Source organism: Cryptotermes secundus, unplaced genomic scaffold (genome assembly GCF_002891405.2).
Source record: "Cryptotermes secundus unplaced genomic scaffold, Csec_1.0 scaffold319, whole genome shotgun sequence".
NCBI lineage: Eukaryota > Metazoa > Arthropoda > Insecta > Blattodea > Kalotermitidae > Cryptotermes > Cryptotermes secundus.
In genome coordinates, this window is record NW_019724587.1 from 1882312 (window position 1) to 1900385 (window position 18074).

The window sequence follows — 18074 nt, forward strand, 5'->3', positions numbered from 1 at the left end:
AGGATTATTCGTTTAATGGTGTCGATTCATCGTTTAATATTGCGAACAGAACATACCGTTTCTAAAATAGATTCAGCTTCCGAAACGTTTCATTCCTTTCGGTATACTAGGCAATGAACCAATTTCAGTAATCCAGTCCCTTCGATTGCAGATATCCTCTTCGACTGATGAATTCTGATTTATATATTTGACTTGCTGTTTCATGCAACCGACCAGTCTCCCCACTCTTTTACCTAAAGTATTTGTCTGTGTTTGATTATTGTCCTTTTTACTTTCATTTCTTGTTGGTCTCACCCCTATGTAATTAGCTGGTTGCCCAAACAGACTACTGCGATGTGTACTAGGATTTATCTCACGAATTTGATTACCTATGTAACTGACAGTTTTTACCTTCAAATGCCATGGTCTCGTCTTTTTTTCTGCGGACTATAAATCTTTCAGACTTTGTACCAGAATCGTTCGCCATTTCTTTAGATGCTCTCCATTATTTCTAATAATAGGTCTGTTTTGTTATGTTATGTAGCTAGAGGCCTATTGTACCTACATCCATTGTATCCATTAATTTATAAATTATACTAGTAAAACCGACCCTATCGATGACGCTAGCGCCAGCGCTGCCGCTACAGACACCGACTGGCCAGCATAGTCTTGCGGAGAGTAACTAGGTTTGCCTAACGTGCAAGGCGCTGTCGGACACCTTTCTGTAGCTCCAGTGTGAGGTACAAACAAAACACAAACTCCGTGATTTTAGTCCGCAAACGAACTATACCGACTGAGCGACCGCAGCTTGTCGGCGAATTTTAGTGCCAACTTTAGCGGATAGAGGGTGTCGCGTGGTCAGCGCAACGAATCCCCACGCCCTTTAATTTCGGTTTTCTAGGCCGGAACCGCTAAATAGATCCTCAGTTATCATCACAAGGCTGAGTGGACGCCGTTCCAGACCCACTACTTCTCAGGAAAAAATTGATAGAACCGGGAATCGAACCAGCCAGGAACTCTGGCCACTAGACCACAGAGGCGGTGAGGTACTCAATATTATAATTAATTTCTCGGGCATCAGTCGGTAGATATGCGAAAAGATGGAAAGTTTATATAGAATGATGGTCTAGGATGTAATACCGTGTAGTTTGGAGGAAGCAGCTCATATCGGCTGTCTCTAGGTCCCGTTGTAGACAATGATCTCTCTTCCTTTGGTTCTCGCAAGTTACTTTCAGGCTTGAAGTGGCCTATATCAGGGCTCATGTCCCATTTGACGTTCGCCCTGCTTATCGCCTGTTTCTACTGCTTTGTTGCTTGTCTCACTCTTCGAAGCTGTAGTCAGAGGCACTAAGTTCATTCGAAACGTCAGACATTCTTCGAGTTTCAAGCAGAAGAAAATACTATTCATACAATTATTGACTTTATGGACAGGATCCAGCGTCATGCTTTTATTTGAAACAATGTTTCGGAGACTGGACTCTGCTTCCGTCTTCAGGTATCATATCTATTCTGCGTAGTTACAATATCCATGGAAAGTATAGTTCTGAAATAGTTATTTACTAATTGGCGGCAACGAATTTAAATGCTGCATGTCAAATGCAAACGTTTTAGTCTTTCTAGAATGACCGCCGAACAACTAACTGGGAACAAATTGATAAGAGGGCAGAATTAGATACGAACACACAAGATGTGATTTTTTCAATGTACTGAAATAGTAGCATTTTCATGTATAGGTGTTTGAAGGGATTTGGGTGCATTTTAGCGATTTGAGCCAAAGTGTCGCCTCATCTGATTGGATAAAATTATAAATAAAGACCAAAGCTCGAAAGGGGGTTGGTTGGTTCAGTTTACGAAGACATTTCGTAATAAGACAGAGTCGGGTAGCTACACCATCACTGCTCTGTCTGTACTGAAGTCACCATCCGAGGTTTATTCGTCCTCACGGATCGAAAGATGTTCACGTTTAAGAAAGCTGTTTGTCCTTATCCCACTCACGGAAACAAATTTTATGAGGAGAACATGTAGTAATATCGGTGAAGTATGTCGATTCAGGACTGATAAAAATCATTTCAGCGCCCAAACCACAAGTAGTTTCAGTACTTTTCGGATATAATATCAGAAGCTCTGTGAGATATGTCCATTATTGTTTATTTTTTATTATTATTATTTTACTGGAATTAGGTGTTCACCCGGTGTATTTCTTTAAAAGCACTTCATAATTTTAGAAATTTCAACGCGGGGAAAAGATGTTTCACGAATTATTGTTTTTTTCACATTGAGTCCAATGTCTATAAAATTCACTGAACATTGGCGTTTCTTTATGAAATACATATATTTGTGTTTTGTTGTCTTAATGCTATGATACCTTTTATTGCTTTGCATGTACAACTGACATTTTACAACCTGCGGTTTCTATTCAACTCACTCATGTAAGAAATTATGCACCGAAACATAAGAAATCGTTAGTTTCTCAATGTTCTCATTATGTAACATCAGTTTGCATCATGATAATGGAGTACTTTCATTTATTTTTTGCTTGTAGAGAAGTGTTTTGTGAAGGCAGTCTGGCCTACTTTCGGTGTTCCTCCGAATTATTTCAATCTTCTGTGAAAAAGGCCGTTATGGATGCCACACAATTGCTTGATTTTGCTTATGTTTCGCAGACATTGTTTTTCTGAGATCACGGTGCTGATAAAAAAATCGTTCATTACAGTAATGCATTCACGTTTGCAATTCTATTCACATTTTCTGCCACAATTAATTTAGTAGGTAAAAGGAATTGATAGAAATTACTTTTATTGGCAGAAAAATTAAGGCAATTTTAGTGTTATAAGTCTATGTGAAAAGCTGAGAAATTCGATAAAGTGCATCCTACATCTGCAGCCATTAAAATGTCGGTATTTAACAAACTAGAAGCGACATATGTGATGTCTGAACCGCACTCTTATACACTCACAGCTCCTACAACCACATATACTCAAATGAACCGTAATATCACGACTCTCAAAACAAACGAGACAATCAGAAGACTGGCACAGGACATGGTATGCAGCTGAATTATAACGATAACTGGTCCACAGCTTTATTATACCACTCGTTTTATTATTTTAATAACAATCCTATTAATTTTTTAAACCTGAGGTTCCGATTACAGTTGTCGCGCTGTCTAAGGCATGAAATGTCTTCTTCCGCTCAAACACTGCGATCTTGAGTTCGAATACCGCTCAAGGTATCGATGCCTGTCCGCGTTTCTTCTGTGTTTGTGTTGTCCTGTGTATGTAGCGACCTTGCAACAGTGCTGATGCCTCGTCCGATGAATACTACCAGATGTTTACAATATCCGTTGTTTCTGATTAATTCTGATGGGAACAGGCCAGAGGGCTTAATAAGAAAATGTAGTAAAAGAAGAAGAAGAGAGGAGGAGGAGGAGGAGGAGGAGGAGGAGGAAGAAGAAGACTACGATAAAGTACACAAAATTACTGGGTTTTTGGACTTTTTCCTTCGTCCGGAATTCTATGTAATATAAGACACGATATTTCGGAATCTGGATCTGTTTCAGTCTTCAGGTGAGGAACGAAGACATCTACTCATTTGGCCCCATTAGAAAGAGCTAATCTCTATCATTAGACACAATTGAGATTAGTTGTTTCTAAGGGGCCCAACTGAATATATGTCTTCTTCCTCACCTGAAGACGGAAACAGATCCAGTTTCTGAAACGTCGTGTCTTCTATTACACAGAATTCCGAATGATTGAAAATTTAAAAAAACCCATTAATTATCTGTGTCATCCACCATTGTCAGAACCCTTTAGAATCTAGGATAAAGTAATTGTGAATAATTATGACCTAGAGTCAGTCCATTATATNAGTGACTGGCTGCGGAATTTTCGACATTGTTTTAATTCGTGGCTATTCGCAGAGAATAATCCATTTTTGCCATAGAAAGCTGATCTTAGATAAACAAGTTGCATAGATGTATGGCTTGAGGCCGTCGCAAAGGTAGTTATGTAGAGTTTTGTCATCTCTGATATATAAGTACATTGGAAGGTAACTAATATGTCATCTCCACATAGGCATGAAAAGTGAGCCAAGCAAGACACCAGCATGAACCTGGCAACTTGCTTAACTTTCGCTGAAATACACAGTGGTTTATCCTAGAAAATAAAATTCTTCAAGTTGCGAATATATTTGTTAGGATTCAGGACTAGTATATAGGCATAAGAAGATGAAACTTAGGGCTCGGAGAACCAGGGAAATTCTTGATTGCCCGAATAACTAATATGAACTATTCGAGGAAAGCCCCGACCCATACGGTTACAGACAAATGGCTTTTATTTCGTGCTAAGTAGATGCTTGGCTCTGTCTTTGGCCAGAAGATCTGTGATCTGTGAGGTTTCGTCTTGTTTCTTAATCGTTCAGATAAACGTTTGTGAAGATAATTCTTGAGAGCACCCCACGGCCGCTTTGTTCACGTTCTTCTGCACTAATAATAGTGCTGAGTTCTTCTATGCTAGATGTCTGTGAGGTAACACTGAGTGGTCTCTACTTATTTAATTAAGCATCACGCCATGAAGACTTGTGGGCAAGTGGAGGTATAGCTCCACCATTCTTAACCTCTGCAAGAGGTAGAGGTAAGTGGTCAGCTTCACGTCCCCGCTGTTTCACCCCCGGGGAAGAGCCCCCATATCCCTTGGATAGGGTGTGGTTGGGCCCCAGAGCAGGTCTCGAGGCTGTGGGCGAGAGAAAGAAACTTCTTGACCCTGACGGAAATAGAACCCCGGCCACCCTACCCATAGCCAATCTCTGTGCTGACTGAGATGTCTGTAAATCCTTAAACTGATACACCGCAGTTAAATAAACAACAAAAATAGATCGTAATTTTGACTATAGGAATTAACTTCCTTTTATGGTTTTTTGTCATTTCTGCAGGTAAATTTGAGCATTATGTGAGTGCCTCTATACAAATCCCTACCTGTTCGCTACTCATTAATAGTTTCCCACCTGTTTGAAGATTTTTTACGCTATGATTACAAGATTAGAGACAGAAATAAACTAACTAACCAATCACGTAGAGATAGATTATTTTAGGAGTGGATAATCACTCAGATCATCAGGAATTTCACCTCGTTTCAAGGAGCATTAAGATACTGAGAAGAGCCCGTCACCAGACCTTATCTTGAAACATCATCTTCTTGAAATTCTCTGTTAATATGCTTCGGTATACGCTCATATCCTTCAATAAGTCTCTATTTTGCACATATTTATACTGTAGTTGAAACAGTGTCATTAAATGGCCCGAATCACTCAGTATACATCGTACGTTTCGCCTCGCATGCTGTATATCAGACGAGAAATAGCCACTTGTAAATAATTCTGTAGTCGCTGCGGCAAATGGGAGCAGCAGAGGGATGAACTGACGTTTGTGGTCGTAAATAATGACCGACAGACTTTTTTGTATTTTATAGCTGTTACGAATACGGAATATTGTGTCCTACTGTCGATTTTCTGAACTTGAAAGGTAACAAATCACAGTAGCAAGTGTGCTGTGACTTGTGGATTGGTTCGAAATGTACGTGTGGTTTCGCCGTAGTTGGCCCATTAAGGAAATATCCCGCTCTTAAGACGGGGAATGTTTGTTGGTTGCAGTATAGAAACCTTTAATAGAAAACGAAGACTAACATATTTAAATGTAAAGAGAATTCAGAAGGGATGCGTTACAACTTAGGAGCGTCATATAGGCTACTAAAAGCATCTACGGTTTCTGAACTCGGAACGCCTGAATGGCTGCAACGGAAATGCTCCTACTTAACAAATTATACAAAAAAAAAAGATAACAACTACAACAAGATCGAAGAATTCTGTCTTCTGTGATATGTCCCCGTGTTTTCTGGAGAAAGTCAACCGACGTTTCGGAGGAACATATCGTCTCCATGTTCAGGGTCGAAGAGGAAGCCGAATAATAGACCAACAAGAAAAGGCAGAACTCCGTTTGCTGCCTGACTCATGCTGATTTATTGCTTGGCTTATTTTTCGACCTTAAAGATCGAGCTAGTGTTCCTCCGAAACGTCGATTGACTTTTACTGGACAGGGGGTTATATAAAAAACATAACTGTTAATTACCACAGGTATGATAACCTTATATCCTACAACAACAACAACAACGACGACGACGACGACGACGACGACGGCGGCGGCGGCGGCGACGGCGACGGCGACGGCGAAGACAACGATGATAATCGTAATATCTTCACAGGATGGCGTTACGGAGGCAACTAAGCACAGTTTCCGTACAAAACGGATGGGAGATTAACAGCCAGATGGATCTTGTGTTATCAGGAATGCAGGTTGATGTAACTGGCTCTAGGTTGTGTACAGAGGCGGATTTTGGTGTTGGCGGTGTTGAAACATCGGGTTATGTTACCAGTGTTGATTATTATGACAAGTATTGCTCTCATTGTTAATCAGTATGAAAATTATCAATTTTTTAATTATCTGCCACCCATAATCTGAACATGGAAGTCATGCGGAGCACTGAGAGTAAGGCAACACGATGCAAACAGTGCCCTCTTCTAAAACGTGTTTGCTAGTGTACTCTTTTCTTTTGATTTACTATTTTTAAGATGTTTTCTAATATTATCCTTCCATCTACGCTTAAGTTTTTCAAGTAGTCTCCCCATTCAGCGTTTCCTATTAAAATCTTGTATCAGTTTCTCGTCTCTTACCAGATACCCAGTCCGTCTCGCCCTCTTTGATTGGTCCCGTTAGTAAAATCTGTCCAAGAGTTCAAAAGCCGATCACAGTGACCGCGCGGACTAAGGCATGAACTCTCTTCGTCCGCTCGAACACTGGGATCGTGGGTTCGAATCCCACTCCAAGCACGAATATCTGTGTGCGTTTATTCTGTGTTTGTGTTGTTCTGTGTGTGACGGGCTGATTCCCCATCCAAGGAGTCCTACCGAATTTATATAGGCTTAAGAAACTGAAAAAGCGGCCAAGTTCCAACAAAAGAACTTTAGAGCCATAGATAGGCAGGTAGATAAGTAGGTGGGTGGGTGGGTAGAAGACTTCAAACTATTAAGTTCTTATCGTCTAGTTTTTTCAATCCATGTTTTATTTCCTGTCACGTGGATCTAAATATTCTCAAGACTGATTCATTATAATTTTCTATTAAATTAAATAAAATTGAAGAAAGCGTATTCTGTTGGTAGCACAGCTCTCCATAAAATTAGTGGCAGATTGCGGTTGAGAGACTCGCTGCAGAGCAGTATGACCAGAGTTATTCCGCGTAATGTACCTGTGACAATGTGGCAGACTGTTGATTCATGCTTGTGCTGAAACCTTCACGAGAAGTATGAAAGAAAGAAATACAGGAGCATATACCGTGCCATAGCTTCCTCGTGTAGAGTGCTGTGCTATGTCTCCTTCATTCTCGCGTACTCTGGATTTCAAACTCTCAAGCGAAGAACTCCATTTGAATGCAATATCCCGACCCCCCACGTGTTGAATTACTCCTATACTGAAGAATTACACGGTGCAGATTCTGTACCAGAAAAACTAAGGGATTTCTCTTAAACATTGAAAGTATACAACTTTAACCGTTATCTTCTGGACTTAGAATGTGACTTATAAGATTTGAAGGTAAAAAAGGCACAATTTTCCTTGTGCTTAACTAATTAAGCACTACGCCATGAAGGTGTATTTGGAAGCGGATGTAAATCCAGATTTTATTTACCTTGGCAATAACTGGAGATGTGTGGTAAGTTTCACGCCCCTGCCTCTTTAGCCCCGATATCCATTGGATAGGACGTTAGGTGAATCCCAGAGCCGGTCTGAACGACGTGGAGCAGTGAAAATTCTTGTCCCTACTCGGACTTGAACTCCGACCTCTCGGTCGTCCAGCCCGTAGCCAGTGTTTTATTTTTTTTCCTTGGCACTACAGCCCCAGTGGGCCTAGGCATACCTCCATGAACTCCGTTCACTTTGGTTTCTCTAGATCTTACACATACGGTAGGACTCCTTGGGCGAGTGATCAGCTCGTCGCAAGGCCTCTACCTGTAGACAAACACAGAAAAACCCACACAAACATCCATGCCCTGAGTGGGATTCGAACCCACGATCCCGGCTTCCAAGCGAGCGAAGACAGTGCACGCCTTAGACCGGTCGGCTACCGTGACCGGCAGTGTTTTATTTTAGTTATGTCTTATTAGAAGGAAGTACTTTATTAGATCGGTTCTTTGACTATTAAACGACACTTGTTCAACTGAATATATTCGGTAGCGCTGAATGATAGAACGAGTTTGTGGAAGGATTCGTATGAACTAGTCACGGCTTATTTTAAAATATCCTAGTACGTGGCTGGAGGAGGACTGGCAAAAACCACGAATAATATCGGCCTGAAAATTGCTCCTCGGATTGAGTCGATCCCTGGATATCCGAATAAAATGCATAATTGCTAACCACCCAGTCTTGAGGTTTCCTTGTGATCGGAGAATAGAGTGTATTATATAGAGAGAAACTTAGTGATTTATGTAGTATTGCTGGGACAATTAAATTAACGGAGATGTTTTATATATTGCTTGGATTATATAAACAAGAAATTCATGCAAGATATTTGTGCTGGAACTTCTAAGAAAGAGATCACATGTGAGAATATATACAGTTTAACAAAACACGTCATCTCGTTCAGGTGGGTGTATTTATAAATATTTCTCCTATTCCTGCTGCTGATTCTTACAGCATCTAAAATTACAGACCGTATGAAGGGCAGTAATGCTCTGAACCTGATTTTTGGAGGTATCTTTATTATCCTAGGCTCTCTTTCCTGATTTCTTATTTTTCGTGGATTTTCTTAGTCNTTGTGAACTTAGTGTCCATTAACGCTTTAAACATGAGAATAGTTTCAATAAATTTAAATCCTTTGGCGTAGCTGCTTTCATGTATTTATTTATTTATTTATTTATATTCTGTTTGACTATGCTGTAGTGGCTCAAGGTATGGAGTGTCGCATTACAGGGTAATTAACGATGATGAAGTGGAAATAATATGAATGAAAGCAGTGGTGGCCTATTTTAAGGTAATGTTCAGACATTTTTCGGCAAGGACGGAAGGGACTCACGAGAGATCTCGGTCAGGATAATTTCGGCCGAGATTCGAACCAGGCATTTCCCGAGTACAAGCTATAAGCGTGACCGCCTTAGTCACTTTGCTGGCTTCTGTTTTCATACCTGTGGACTTTTAGTGGAACTCATTTCTTATGTGGCCTGTACATAAAGGGAAGTTTTATATTTTCCAGGATGCCTTTTTTTTTAAAGAATTTTAATTGATTTTACGTGGATAATATACATGTCCAAATTAAGAGGACTCTCATATACGAACTTGAGTCACGCCATATCAATCCTCCGCTCAGGATTCTGTGCAGCAGTAAGTATCTAGATTTTTATTCTGGACGTTGTCAGATTGAACCTCATCCTGAGCACCGACTGTCCTCATTAAGTTTCTTCCTGGGCTTCCCACCGCGGCGGCCCGGGTTCGATCCCGGGTCTGGTCAAGTGGGATTTGTGGTGGACAAAGTGGCGCTGGAGCAGGTTTTCTCCAAGTACTTTGGTTTCCCCTGCCAATCTTCATTCCACCAATTGCTCCAACAAACACCTTCACCAGTCATCTGGGGCTGGTACAATATGCCAGAAGTGGCCGCAGTACAAGGGATTTAGGTCCACCCCACTAGCAATAAAAAAAAAGTTCTTCGTGGGTTTCTTCAGTCTGCCGAACCAACTACCGGTATAGTACCTCGATTAGACCACGTCACTGCCTTCCAAACCCTTTAAAATTTCCATTGACTAACCACATTAGCATTCAACGCTATATGGACTAGTTACGTATTAAGAGCGTTAGAAACAAATCAACGCGTCCAGCAGTTAACGAATACGAGAAACTGACATAGGCAAACAGGCGGACAGACGGACGGACGGACGGACGGACGGAAGGATAGATAAACGGACAGACATACTGAGAGTGTAACACCGGAACTCATGGGACATTTTTCATATTACCATGCAACTGAAAACTGTAAAAGGTATAAAGTTAAAACTATCCCTGTAACAGACCGTGGAGACCCATAGGAGTGTGAGAGGTCAAGGCTCCCATATTTTCTAGGCGATCGGCTCACAGATGGCGGTAAGGTTGTTAGACTTACGCGTCGGCAGCCCTTTACCCCCAGGAAGATTCCTGGTACTCATTTCTGTTAGAGGCTGAGTCGATCCCACGGTCACAGTGCAGCTGGAAGAATTAGGTCAATTGAAAAATCCAATGACCTCATCGGGAACCGAACCCGCTACCTTCCGGCTTGTAACAATGGTACCTCAACCAACTACGCTACCGCGTGCCCCCCAATAAAATCTATTTTAGAATATTCAAGTTGTTTCTGTGATCCTGAGTCAACAATGTAGAAATGCCCTGAAACTCTATACTGCGGTTTTATTTCTGCAGTTGCTTCAGTGATTTGCAGTACAAAAATGAACTGATGGAAATGGAGGTGGAACATTATCTTGAACTTCTACTGCCACACATACACACACCCGGTGCACGCGCGAGAGAGCATCATATACTCATTTTCATAACCATTGGACAACTCTCGGAAAACTCTTAATGGACGATTCCTTTTTCTGCCTTTTTATATTCAGCGTTCCCCCGAGTGTTAAGACACTGTGAGATTTATAACAGACATAACTCTCTCTTCCTCCTGGATGTGGAAGTAGGTCCTGACGGCATATACATTGTCTCTAAGACGGAAAAATACAAAGGACTTCGTGGGGGGATGGATGATCAGAGTTAAGGAAAGTATAAGCGAAGTGCTGCTTCTGGTTCTTTCCTAGAAAGAAAGACCATCATGCATTCAAATCCAGAAAAGGGGTGCAAAACAAAAGAAAAAATAGCGGTGAATATGCAGGACGAATGAATAGAAAGAGGAACGATCCATTTCATATATATTTTTTTTAAATTACTGCAGCGTCCTCAAAAACTGCAGTCACTTTCTCTACTTACGAAAGTTTTCTAAGCGACAGCTATACAATATCTTAAAATAAATTTGTTGTTCTAAAAAGTTATTTTATTCTTCACACGTCTGTTCCTCACTTTTCTTATAACAAAGATTTCATTACTAAAATCAGAAAACACTATAAAGAACCCATTAATTACATACATGAGACCACATCAACAAATCAGTAAGGAATAAGAACTGGACGGAAAAACAGTTAACTAACTAAAACATCGTGGTCTGTAGTCCGCAAGCGAAATATACCGACCGAGCGACCGCCGCTTGTCGGCGAAGTTTAGTGTCGCGTGGTCAGCTCAGCGAATCCCTACGGCCGTTAATTTCGGTTTTCTAGACCGGAGCAGCTATTTCCTTGAAGAAGCTCCTCAATTATCATCACGAGGCTGCGTGAACCCTGTTCCAGACCCACTACTTCTCAGAAAAAATCTGTTAGCGCCGGGAATCGAAACCGGACAGCTGAGCAGAAGACCGTTCTATGCCACCAAATAACCAACTAGATACTTGAAACAGAGTTGCTAGGACAACGAAGTGAACAGCAGAAATCAAATCCGTAGGCTGTTTCTGGGCATATTCTTTATGGTTATGTACGTAACAGTACAGTGAACAGTGAAGTACAATTCGTTTTCTCAAAGAAAAAGAGGATGCAACAATAGAACAAATGGAAGGTAAAGCAAGTGTCACGTAACTTCGAAGAAGGCCAAGAGTAACCTTGAATGCGCAGAAGAAAAATTTCTGATTTTTTTTCTGCGCATTCAAGGTTACTCTTGGCCTTGTTCGAAGTTACGTGGCACTTGCTTTACAACCTACGCGATTGCGCCGAAACAGAACAGCTCAAAGAATATGCAACTATATTACTCTTGGAACTCTAAAGAGCCTGAGACGGCCGAAGAGTCGGGGTTCGATTTCCGATAAGGAAAAGAGATTTTTATCTTCTCCATGACGTCCATACTGGTTCTGCTGCCCAACCAGCCTCACATACACGTACAATGGGTACTGGGGGCTGTTTCTTCTGTGGGGAGAGCGACAGGGACGTGAACGTCACCTCCATCTAGTGCCGAGGTTAAAATGATGGAGGTATGCCTCCATTCCCCTCATGCTCCTTCAGTTAATTAAGTTCTGACGTATAACATTACTTAACCCCAGAACTGTATAATGTGTTAAGAGTGTTCTGAACGGGTCGGTGTCCTGCGCTACATTTTACGGTAACAAAAGGGAATTTCCCTCGCTGTACCTAGGACTGCATGTTCTGTGTGTTAATATGGTGTCTGGTTTGTATTTTCTGAGCCTGGTAGGATTCAATGCATGTGCTGAGTTTTTAGTTACTTCTCACCCTCTATCGAAGCGGAGCATCAAAGTGGCTGCACCCACAGTTTGAGAAGCACTGCGCCATTATATGGTGATTAATTAACTTCACGTGACTTTTAATTTTGCAGGTGAGTTGGTCTATTCAGGCAGTGTGTTTTGAACCGAGAAAGCCAAAGTTCCGTTTGTAGACATTGCCGGTAAGTACGGTTTCCTCTGGTATTCGTGTTAACCGTCTGAGTTCGGTTATTGCCTGGAACAGTACTCGGTGTTTTGAAATTGGTTTGATCACTTTCGTTTGTAAACGGAGCAAAAGATTTCTCTTGGCATTCTCTCCGGAACACATGGGGTACCTACGTGTATTCTGCACATTCCACCCAGTTTGTAAGGGCTCCTAAAGTTGCATAGAAATCTACTTCCAACGAGAAAATATTGTAACTTAAATGGCTGTTGCTATGAAACGATTGCAAGAGAAACGGATATACCAGGCCCGTTTCTGGGCAACGGCTGAGTAAACACGTTCCCGTTGCTAGACATCAGATTCTTAATAATACAACAGTTGGACTACAACTGAAGAGCTGTGTTTTCTATATGGTCCGTGTCGAAATGTTATAAGCAAGGAAGAAAATCAGTTTGGTCAGTCAGTTTAGTACGTGAGTCTGTGAAGAGAGGAAGAGCAATTGTTGGAGCCGTTAACAGGCCCCAGGCTTCTTATTCAGTGCCGCGATCATTTTTCACGGTATGACTCCTTAGATGAGCGATCAGCCCGTCGCAAAGCCGCTACCTGAATACAGGACAGCACAAACACAGAATAAACACACACACACAAAACATCCATGCCTTGGTTGGGATTCGAACCCACGATCCCAAAGTCCGAGCGAGCGAAGACAATTGATGCCTTAGACCGTACGGCTACCGTGACCGGCCTACTACTACTACTACTGCTAATAATAATAATAATAATAATAATAATAATAATAACAATTCTTTCCGAGATTAGTCTTATTGTGATGTGTTGGGATATTATCAACGACAAAAATAAAAAAAAATAACAATAAAAAAGGCAGTGATAATATTAATGTCAAAAATATATACGGGGATTTATTTAATTTGTTCTTGTGTTTAATTCCTCTATAATTCTTCTGCAAAAATTATTAAATTATCCTATAAATTTAAATGAAGTGGAATGTTAGAGTATATAAAGTCTAAGCTCCAGTTCTTAAGAAAATAAATATAGAATATATTTTTCTATGCAATTAGTTGCTTTCCGTTGATTTGTTATTACATAAGGTAGGAAAGAACACAGATTTGGTATGTGTGAGCTTTAAAACATGTAACTGAGTGTCCTTTATTTAGTATCATATGCATTTAAGTTTTGAGAAAGAATACAGTAGGTGAATATTCTCAGACAGGATATAATTTCAGAAACTGTTTGGGCTTCCTTTTGTATTTTCTCCTCCTTGAACGTAAACCCAGCTATTCCTCAAAATAGGGCGTAGCGAATTCGCATAACATAGACTGGTGTATGTCTACTTGTCATCGGGTGTATAGAGCCCAATGCGGGAGTGGAGAAGAGGACCACATAGGAGTCTTCTGATGGAGCTTGGGAATCGAAGACGTGTGTTTGTGGGGTTGGGATGGTGTGTATGCGGAACATTTCGTCATGATGACTTGTCTGTGCCGTTGCTCATAGTGAGATAGGCTTCTGAAACTATCCTATACACAAGTGACTAAAAAAAAAAAAAGCAACACCCTCGGGCAAAGGCGTTTTAGCCTTATTCGCCTTACACTTGTCTCCAGGTCTCTGAATCCTTACAGCCTCTCATACTTTTACAAAGCCTTTCCGCCAATAGCAAGACTTCAAAATATTTCTTTCTTTCTCCCTCTTATTCACTCTCACTCTCCTGCTATCTCTGTCTAGAAACTGCCTTTTGAAAATCCGCTGAATAAGGGCAAATTGTAGCCACAATACTGTCTTTTCAAAATGTCACTGAATAGCGTTAATTTCGAGGAGAATAGGGAAATGAGAGAAAAAATGTCTCATGCACGCTACGAACGGGCTGGCGAGAACGCCAAATCCTGTCGGGACAAGGCTGTAGCCGAGTCAGGCACACACACACAAACACACGCTCGCACGCACATACACTAAAAGACTAGTTTATTCCACTGTATTGATGTAAACAAACTTTCTATCCTGCGGATGTCGTGAAAGGATATGCAAACTCGTGCAGCCAACCCACTCACTGGAGAGGAACCTGAAGAAAGCTACTTTGGTCTTTCCTCTCTGTCTCTATACGTTACGTTCCTTCAATTTTCACCCTTATTGTTACCTAGAAACTTGGGGGGGGGGTAGTAGATGTCCTAACAGACTGTTTGCCGTACTGTGTCTCTGAAGCCAGTACCCATAGTCAGAATTGCAAGTTTCGGTAATCCGACTGATTGAACTTAATGGTGGAGTATCAAGTTGTGGTACATTTTAGGGCGTGACCGATGATGCGTTTATGCAAGGTTGCTTCTGGGAATAGTCGCGTGCCAACACGTGTAAAATCTAGAAGGCCCTTCAAACTGTTATAATTAAATTATACCTACTCCGTTTTTGTGACTTATATTTCTGTGTTCTTAATTTTAGCCTACTTTCCTTATTTTGACAAAATAGAAGGAGGCTAATGACATCACTTTGCTGTCTGTACCCCCCCTCCACAATTTTTGTTTGGAGGCATATGAGATCACTTTGCTGTCTGTCTGTGTGTCATTCCCACCCATCGCTGCTAGGCTACAACTCGTCTGTGTTACTTCTGTAACTTTCGTTTTCTATGCAGTCCGTGTTGCATCAAAGGAAAGTAAGCGATTAGTTCTTTCCAGAACTTATTGTTAAATTTTAGCATCGTTTATCGTTACCAGAACTCATATATCGAAGTTACGAATACCGCGAGTCTTTAACTCCTAATTTCATCTTCCAAGTATAGGATTTAATTACTGGAACATCTTTATTTTGCATCATAGGCATAGTCGTGGATGACTTTATTTTGGAGCCGTAAAAGTGAAGTTTGAACTGCTCACTCTCGCATTCTTACTTTGCCGGCCTGGGCTTTTACTCATAGATATGAGAGTCAACGATACAACGCACGCAACCACAAGAGTAGATAGAACACATCATAAGACACAATATACATACAACATTAGAACATAAGAAGAACGACCCCCTTGTGGATGATTAATAATACACACGAATTTTAAAAATATGACGTATGAGATAATAGGTTTTAACAAGTTTTAAACACATAAACTTTATTATTATATAAGGACGTATACAAATTTAATATTATTTGTAAATGGACATATAAAGGCAAGCAGTGAAATGGTTAACGGATCGATACACCTGAAGATGGCATCATACTGCCGAAACATGTAGTGTAGAAGTGGTAGACGGGATTGTGTACACTTGAAGACTTATTTTCTCCCTGTTAACGCGAACTTTAATGCTTCTTGGAATTATTATTAATTTATTGCCATTATATAGACTGTCATGTTTTGTATTTTGTTCTTTATTTATTTTTGTGTATTTCTAGGTACTCGTGCTAACTTTGTAATTTGCCTCTGTGCTGTTAAGTTTGCGCGTAAATAAACACAAATTAAATTGAATTGAAAAATTCTTATTTCTGCTCACAATAATTACAGCCCCAAATTAATATAAGATACTTTTTATTTAACTATATAGATACTCGTTTCTCTTCCACAGTTACATCCCCAACTTAACGCACTTTTGAAACACCTTATATCTGTTCCACTTTATTAATCCTGTAAGGGGATTTTGTTAAAGGAAGCCTGACATTTCCTTGTTGTTAAAACAAACTGAGTACATGGTGACAGAAATTAATCTTACACATTTATTGTCCGCAGTGAAAGGATATCAATTTCTGATAACTTCACTCTGTAAATCTACACATCTTTGAAAGACACAATGTTCGATCGCTTCATTTGAAGTCGATATTGGTAATTCAGTTCATCAGTCACAGTGCAGCCTTCGAACTTCTGAGCCAAACGAAACAGCCTCCTACTATGAAAGGCATATAATCAGGTTGGTCCCTTCAAAAGCTACTCCTATTGAGCAGGTTGGAGATTAATTAAACGAAATCATGTACATTTTGAGAAGCTTGTCAGCAACCGAAGAAGATAGGTATATGCAGTGATTCATTTGTAGGAAAGAGTTGCAAGGAAAATACAACTTCTAGGAAAGAATAATGAAAAGCAGACTGGATAATTCGAAATAAATCCTGGGACGGAAACCGATTTCAGATATGTATTTGATTACTTAAACGTACGCTCAGAAACCTCGAATGTAACACACGAGACATTCGAGGTTCTCCCTACAGTAAGTATTGCCGCGTGATTGAGCGTGACTATAGACGGGGTTTGGATTACTAATCGGATTTGTTGGATACTTAGACACACAACTCGTGACTTCGCTTTACAAATCACTGTCACACAAAGAACAGAGTTCTCAGTCACGGTTTTCACCGCACTGCTTGGTAACATCTTCCAACAGTAAACGATTCTCTGTCTCCGGGCTCAAATCCTCGCAGGCTGGCGGCCATCTCACAACAACCTCCTACTCTTCTAACTGTCGTCTCAGGAATCTCCCGTAATGTCAGATGGTCCTCGTTATATGGCCTCGGCATGGACCAAACGGACAACATTGCTTCCAACAGTTACTCCATTGTTGCCTGTAAACAGCCGTTAGCTAGCAATGACTGTCTCTCTGGCTCCGCAGTTCTAGATTTGAGCAAACATGCCACATTGTTGATACATTAAGGCTGCTCGTCCCAAGTACCCTATTCTTGTATCATTCTTCCTTCCGTTTACGGGGAGATAATGCCCGGGAGTGGCCTGTGCCCCTACAGCGTTGGCATGCAAGCCGCTAGTAGTCTCTTCTTTCGTTTGAGTAGAGGCACAGTCCTCCACAAGGTCTTGACACTCGTTTTTCGAATCCTGACAGAAATCCCGGCTGCAAGCTTGACGAACTCCAGCACTATGGTCTGTCTCAGGTCCTCGTTGAAAGTTACTTTGCTTCCCAGACATAGCTGCTCTATCAGGCTTCTGTCCCGTATGCCGTTGCTGAGTTTCGGCTTCGTCCGTCGTCAGTTCTCGAACGTTCTTTAGGGGCTCCTCATACAACATCGGCCTTGTTCCTTTCTTTCCGTAGGTTTCGGTACTCCACGACCGGTTACTTGTCCACAGATCGGCCCTCCGGTGCTCCGATACTCCACTTTCATCTCTTCTAGACACGCTTCCGTCTTGTTTTCCACTTTTATTTCATTCGCTTTAGTCTCTTCTAGGCAGGCCTGCGTCACCTCTAGACTGACATTCATCCGGTCTTCGCATGGTTCCTGGCCGGTTTCTATCCAGTCCTCCGTCTCTTCTAGGCAGGCCTCCGTCACCTCTAGACTGACAGTCATCCGGTCTTCCCATGGTTACTGGCCGGTTTCTATCCAGTCCTCCGTCTCTTCTAGGCAGGCCTGCGTCACCTCTAGACTGACAGTCATCCGGTCTTCGCATGGTTCCTGGCCGGTTTGTATCCAGTCCTCCGTCTCTTCTAGGCAGGCCTGCGTCACCTCTAGACTGACAGTCATCCGGTCTTCGCATGGTTCCTGGCCGGTTTCTATCCAGTCCTCCGTCTCTTCTAGGCAGGCCTGCGTCACCTCTAGACTGACAGTCATCCGGTCTTCGCATTGTTCCTGGCCG

At 41.4% G+C, this 18074-nt stretch overlaps 1 protein-coding gene across 2 annotated transcripts in view; it reads left to right on the top strand.

Annotated features, from left to right (window-relative positions):
* LOC111862317 overlaps nucleotides 1–18074 on the top strand; it is a 364800-nt gene that overhangs the window by 25853 nt on the left and 320873 nt on the right. The window lies entirely within an intron of this gene.